This window comes from Babylonia areolata, chromosome 23 (genome assembly GCF_041734735.1).
Source record: "Babylonia areolata isolate BAREFJ2019XMU chromosome 23, ASM4173473v1, whole genome shotgun sequence".
Classification (NCBI taxonomy): Eukaryota; Metazoa; Mollusca; class Gastropoda; order Neogastropoda; family Buccinidae; genus Babylonia; species Babylonia areolata.
Genome location: NC_134898.1, coordinates 20,468,361 through 20,476,011, shown reverse-complemented (window position 1 = coordinate 20,476,011; position 7,651 = coordinate 20,468,361). Strand labels below are relative to the sequence as shown.

At 42.7% G+C, this 7,651-nt stretch overlaps 1 non-coding gene across 1 annotated transcript; it reads left to right on the top strand.

Annotated features, from left to right (window-relative positions):
• The first annotated feature begins 1,527 nt into the window (after nt 1-1,527).
• Nucleotides 1,528-1,600, top strand: Trnav-uac (transfer RNA valine (anticodon UAC)). Its single transcript has one exon. It is a non-coding gene; the product is annotated as a tRNA-Val (tRNA).
• The last annotated feature ends 6,051 nt before the right edge of the window (nt 1,601-7,651 follow it).

Here is a 7,651-nt window from a genome sequence, read left to right as displayed (position 1 = left end):
TCTCCCCATCCATGCCTCTCTCCCTCCCTCCCTAGCCCTCCCCATCTCTCTCCCTCATTTTATCTCTCTATCTCTCTCCCCATCCCTGCCTCTCTCTCTCCCTCTTTCTCCCTCCTCTTTCTGTCTCTCCCTCTCTCTCCCTCACTTTATCTCTCTATCTCTCTCCCCATCCCCATCCCTCTCTCTCTCCCACCCTCCCCATCTCTCTCCCTCCATGGTTTTTATCTCTTTCTCTGATCTCCCCCTTTCTTTTTTTTTTTTCTCTCCCCCCACTCCCCCCCTCCCCCTCCCCTTCCCCGCCCTCTCATTCTCTCCCATCTCCCTCGTTGCGCTGTCTCTGACGATTGACCTATGGGATGTCTACCGCTTTGACTTTTAACGTAGATATTTGATCCACTTCTTCGTAGCAGTTTAGATTTATTGCCTTCAAAAAAAAAAAAAAAAAAAAAAAAAAAATCTCGGAAATGCCAAATTACTTATCTCCGAAGTAACATTCAGTGTGTGCGTACCCACGTGTGCATCTCGTTTATGCATATGTATGCGACAGAATGTGCGAGTGTGTCTGTCTGTGTGTGTCTATGTTGGGGGGTTGGGGGGGGGGGAGTGGACTTGGGGGATGTAGGTTGGGAGTGGATGGGTTAGTGGGCACGACTTATATTCTATATATAGCTCAGTGGTTAGATGATGGATGAGTGGATGGAGGTGTGGGTGTTTGTATGTTGATATATTCCCACTTTGGGACCAAAACAGTTTTCGTTTGGGCATGACAAATGATGTAGAGTTTCATTTAAGCAATGTCCTCTTAAGAGGTTTACAGCATAAGAAGTCCTTTTTTCATGTCTGAAATTGCATTAAAGTGAGCTGGAGCAGTTGGGCTGCGTTAATCATTCAAAAAAAGAAGAAAAGAAGAAAAAATAAAAATGAAAAAGGTTAACAATACATGTGCTCCTATTCTTATATAATAAAGTGAGCTAGCATAGTCATTCTAAGGCAATAAAGTTTACAGTGAATGAAATCATGTTTTTTCCAATGCATCAAAGGCAGCTGGCACATTCATGTCTAAAGTTTACAGAGGATGTATTCAGTATTATTATTGCTTTAAAGTGGACAGGTGCAGTCATTCTAAAGCAAAAAAAAAAAAAAAAAAAAAAAAAAAAAAAAAAAAAAAAAGTATACAGTGAAGGTACTCCTTTTATTTGAATGCATTAAAATGGGCTGGAAAAAATGAGCTGCTCAAGTCATCCGGATTTATTTATTCATTTATTTATCTATTTATCTGTTTATCTATTTATTCATTTACTATCTTTATCGTTTTATAGTCTCTAGCATCCATCGTTATTGTGCCATGTATTCATTCGTTATTTCACAGGCAGCGTCTGGGCACTTGGGGCAATTTTTATATTTAACTGTGGGAAGACTAGTTCTGATCTAAATTAATTCTGCCAGTGATATGACAAATGTAATAGAAAGTGCAAAGTCTTTAAACTTTTTTTTTAAATAGCTGTTTGTTGATCTGAACAGCCTTACGGTTCTGTGGTGTAGTGGTTATCACGTCTACTTTACACGCAGAAGGTCGCGAGTTCGAACCACGCCAGAACCCCCTTTTATCTTTTGATACATTGGCATTTATATCATTATTATCATCATTATAATAGATTATAATTATCATTATCATTACTATTATTATCCCTCAAGGCCTGAATAAGCGCGTTGGGCTACGCTGCTTGTCAAGCATATGTTTGGCAGATATGGTGCAGCGTATATACGGATTAGTTCAAACGCAGTGACGCCTTCCTTAACCCTCTCCATACGAACGGCGAAAGAGACGACGTTAACAGCGTTTCACCCCAATAACAATCATCAAAATATTGCAAGAGGAAGGCTCTTATACTGAAGAGGTGAATGTTGACAAAGAATACCACAATTCTTACGACGGAAGATAAAGGTTGGGTCATTCAGACACCCACTGGAAATCCGAGTGGTCTGTGCAGAGGAGAAGAGAGGACTGGCCGTACTGAGTGAGTTAAAAACTGAACTGAGCTGAACTGAAGATCATGGAGTCCTTCCTCTATGTTCATCTCGTTTGTGTTTGTTTTCTTGATAGGTCAGCACCGTCTGCTTCCTGGTGATTACAAAACGACAAACAAACAGTATCGGTATTAGTATCAGGTATCAGTATCAGTAGCTCAAGGAGGCGTCACTGCGTTCGGTCAAATCCATATACGCTACACCACCACATCTGCCAAGCAGATGCCTGACCAGCAGCGTAACCCAACGCGCTTAGTCAGGCCTCGAGAAAAAAAAAAAGAAAAAAAAAGGATAAAAGAACAAAAAGATAAATAAAATAAAATAAAACAAAATAAATAAATAAAAAATAATAGATAAATACATAAAAATACTACTACTTTTACTACTAATATTTATAAGGCGCAAAATCTTGATGAAGTCAGCTGTAAGCGCGCGCGCGCACACACACACACACACACACACACACACACACACACACACACACACACACACACACACACACACACACACACACAGATGATAAATAAGCAAATAACTGTAAAACATGCAGACACATATTCACACACACACACACACACACACACACACACACACATGCATAACAGATATGCAACAAACATGCAGTTTCACAGATATGAAAGCACAATCAAATACACATAAGCGTACATGAACACCAACACACACACACACACACACACACACACACACACACACACACACACACACACAAGAGGCAAATCATTTCTCTAATCTGCAGATGGAAAATGGATTGTTTTAGGACAAAATGTGTCAGTAATGTTTCTTGCATCTGTAGTGCTCACATCACAGCCGATCATATACCAACTTGCGATATGTTAAAGTCTCAAATCCCTGAACTGAAATCATCTTCAGTGTTGACGATCTTCAGCAGTCCATTGCTAATGTATGACTTTTTCAACTCCTTGTTAAATAGTCCAGTTGGTTCGCTGTTATAGTTGTTAGTTTTTCATTAGAAATATGTTATATTGTTATGTGTGTTTTTTGTTTTTTTTAAAACAAAACTTAAATCAATCATTTTCTATATGTAACACACACACACACACACACGCACACACACACACACACACACACACACACACACACACACACACACATTACCCTGCACCCCCCCCCCATCCTCCACACACTCATTTCTCGGCTACATATCGCAGCTTCCACGGCACACACCCCCTATACCCCCACCCCACATGCACACTTACTTGTACAAGCACAAACACATACGCCCATATCCCCCACCCCCAACTCCCCACAAATATATACAAATATATATATGCACACCCGCACAAACAAACAACAACAAAACAACAGCAACAACAACAAAAAACAATAACATAACAGACGATTGTCAGAAACCATATATTTTTAAACGTCATCTTTAGAGCTCTCACAGTAACTTTACTCTCATTTCAATCACGTTCAGGCGACCTTTATGTTCTCACTTGCAAAGAATGCTCTTTTCTTTGGAATATCGCACAATTTAGCAGCAATCGGATATATCATGAAATACACATAAAAATGGATGAAAGAAACAATCAACCACTAAAAAAGAAGAAGATTATTATTAGTTTATCATAGTCATCGACGATTTTCATAGCGGTTTTTTTTCTTTTCGTTTTCTTGGCGTTAATATTTTTCTCTCAAGTCTACAATTATTTCAACAAATGAAGGGACAATTCTTCACGCTGAGCAAAACTTTCATCGCTGATACCATCCCGCTCACGCAACATCAGCTGAGCAAGCCCTGCACTGACCACAATGATTCTGTTTTGCCCAGTTGATTGGAGCTACATCAAAGGAGAAAGATTTAGCTGAAAACCGCCACTCCATCCCTCCAGTGACGACAACCACGAACCTCTCTGACACTAATGAATTGGACAGAAATTCGCTGCAGCCATAGAAACGGAGGGGACACATGGAAACAGATCACCAACACGAGCAGGTGATGGAGAGCGCGCGCAATATGATGTATGTTTCTGCGTTTGATATCATCAGTCGATAAGAGAAGGAGGATGTTATCGATGATGCTGTGGAGGGGGAGATCCATTCTGGGTTTTGAAAAGTCCTTGAACGGCGGGTGTCCTGTGTTCACTGAATCGATGATCCCGTTGTGAAGAGGGAAGGGAGATGCACGCTACAACGTTCTCTTGCTTGGAACAAGAACTGCAGGATCGTTTCAGCCAGCCAGCGCAGCTGCCACCAGGTTTTGTTGCTGTTTTTGTTTTGGTTTCGCTCCTTGTAACATGATTTCTGTTTGCAAGGAGTGCTCAGCAATGTGGGGAGGTGGTCCTGTCCCTCCCTGACAACGCCTTGCGGCAAACAGGACGTGAGATCTGCGGTTTTCCGCTGTGGTGACAGCTGTGAGTAAAACCTTTCGCTGATGAGATGCGGGTGAGAGGGGTGGATGGTGGAGGATGGGGGCGGAGGAAGCGGTGGACATTGCCAGATGTATTTTTCTGTGTAAAAGCCATGCTCTTCCCACCACCCTATCAGAAGGCGCCGCATCAGAATCATGGTTTGAGTATGTGTGCTTGATGTTTGGGGCTGCTCAGTTCCTGCCTAGTTTGTATGGGGACCAGTCACTTCCGTGACAACTCGCGCTGTTCTGTTGATGCAATTTTTTTCAGTTTTAAATTACATTTGAAACACCCGTTGTACGATATTATCATATCATCAATCAGTGTTGACCACCAACGCTTCTGGATATTATTGCAAGTGTTGCTTGAAGAAATGTTGAAACTGTCAAAGTAATCTGATTGATGACAAGTCTGGTATCTTACTCATGCAGCCGCTACATTCTGAATCAGAACTTGGTACATGTACATTCACCTGCCTTCATTTATGTACACAAATCTACGAGACTCCGCCAGGACGCGTCGCTATCTTCAGTCAACGATACAGCCAGATACGTACACATAAAGACTTTTACCTCTACCCCCTCCACTACACCTTGAGTGGCGGTGTCCGTAATAGTCATTCGGATGAGACAGTAAACCCCTCGGTCACTGCCACTGTCACTGGTCCCGAAAGCTGGTGTGGTCGGGGATGTGGGATGGGGGGTAGGGGAGCGCCGCCTGGGGGGGAGAGGAAGGGGGAGGGGGGAGGGCGATACGGGGGAGGGGGAGAGGGAAGGCTGCAATGCTGAACGCATTACCAACATTCTCCATTTTCGGTGGTCGTGGGATAGGTTTCATCAAAACTCCTGTCTACATAGTGATGTTGTCTGCCCACTTGTTTCGCTGTCTGCCTCGTTTCCCATTCCATTGCACTGCTCCCTGGAGAGTGGTCTTGGAGAGTCTGTTGGAGCTTGTCACGTAGCACTCATTCTCCTTTCTTCACCGTGGTCAGTAGGTCTTCATACCACCTTAACTTCTTGATTTGATATGTGGGCCTTGTAGGAGATGTCAGGGAAGCTCGTGAAGCACCTCATTTCCACTGCTCTGATCCTTTTCGGAAGCTCTGCTGTAAGAGTCCAGGATGCGCACGGAATACAAGAGAGTAAAGAAAATCAGGGCATGCAGGAGCTTCAGCTTTGTTCTGAGGCTGACGTTCTTGTCTCTCCATGCACTTAGCGCACGTAAAAGGAACCACAACAACAAACGATTGTCCCTGGCGAAATATTCTGAAGAAGAATCCACGTTGTAGAAGCACATACTTGCAGTCAGACAGAATGAAAGAAAGGAAAAAAAGGTGGCGCAGCAGTGTGGCGACGCGCTCTTTCAGGGAAGTTCGTCCCGAAAACTACACAGAGAAATCTGTTGTGATAGAACGTAACACAACACAACACAACAAATCCGCGTACACTGTGTCGCCCTAAAGTCCAGGAACAAAACAACAACAACGACAACGACAAGAGAACGGAAAAAGAACGAAGAAAGAAAATACCCAAAATTATGCATCTGAAAAGTCCTTTCAAAATAGAGAGAGAGAGACGTTTACCCTTACAGAAAAAACAACAACAAAACAAACAAACAAACAACAACTTTGTTTTGAGAAAGGGCAATGTGTCAACCCTTGACAAAGACAGACAGGTTTGGAAAATGTTGGGGACAAAAATGCATATGATTGTCTGAAAGACAGGCGGGGAGGAAATTACAAAAAGAATAGGTAAGAAGAGCTGAGGAAGAGAGGGAGGGAATGAGGCAGAGAAAGAAAATAGGGGAAAGAGAGAGAGGGAAAGAATATGAGAGAGGAAGAGAAAGAGAGAGAGAGAGAGAGAAGAAGAAGAAAAAAGAAGACAGAGAGAGAGAGAGAGAGAGAGAGAGAGAGAGAGAGAGAGAGAGAGAGAGAGAGAGAGAGAGAATTTACTTGCACGTTCGCTAGAGAGAGACAAATGACAGATGACAAATGTTTTATTGAGGGTAGAATGGATAAGCTGGAAGCTTCTTTACACCATGCCCTCACACACGCATGCACACACATACACACAATATGATAAATGAAACAAGTGTGAATAAATAAATGACATAGAATAATAGATACAAAAACGGGTGAACCAAAGACTACAATTACGAAAACATCATGAAAATCATACAAAACATTGCTACATGAAAATCTTCAAACACACACATGTGTGCACACACACAGGCTTCACACACATGTACTCGAACACACAAAAACATAGACATACACACGCATACCTACACTCGCCTTTTTCCTTACTTACACACTGTTGGAGAACAATTAATGGAAATATGTTGGCTTACTAGGATCGCATCACATGATTTGATTTTGCTGGAACTAATTACATTTGTTGCATCAGATATTTTTGATATGCTTTTTTGAAAGATGCCATGGTAGATGTATTTCTAAGATACTCGGGGATTTCATTCCACAGTTTACCACCAGAATAAGTGAGAGAGGACATGAAAAGGTTAGTTCTGGGACGAGGGGTAAAAATGGCACTCTTGCTACGAATGATTTTTTCAGGGAATTTCCTATACAGAGAGAGAGAGAGAGAGAGAGAGAGAGAGAGAGAGAGAGAGAGAGAGAGAGAGGAAGAAGGAGAAGAAGAAGAAGAAGACAGTGAGAGAGAGAATTTACTTGCACGTTCGCTAGAGACAGACAGAGAGAGAGAGACAGAGACAGAGACAGAGAGACAGACAGAGAGAGACAGAGAGAGAAGCAAAAAATTACCAGAAGACAGGGTTTTTGCGGTGAATGGCAGTAATACACACACCACTTTAGCGAGGCAACGTAAAATTGTGCATCCTTCTTCTCCGGGTGAAAGGCGCACCAGCAGGTCTGTTACGTACTTATCATGTTGACCTGGAAGACAGCTGTACAGGATCAATGCAGTATCAGGCGTGAGCACATGTTTATATGGGAGACATCCGAAAAGATGTGAAGGTGATAGCAGGCATTTAGATAAGCTTACCTCCTTCTTCCCCCTCCTCCTCCTTCTTCCCCCTCCTCCTTCTCCTCCTCTTCCTCTTCTTCCCCCTCCTCCTCCTCCTCCTTCTTCTTCTTCTACCCCGTTGTCTCCGACCGTGTGGGTACCACTGATGACTCAGCATTCAGTTCTATCAGTCTCTATCATTCTGTTCCCCGTCTCTAGCTCAAGATATCGCTGAGTCTCAGGCCCTGT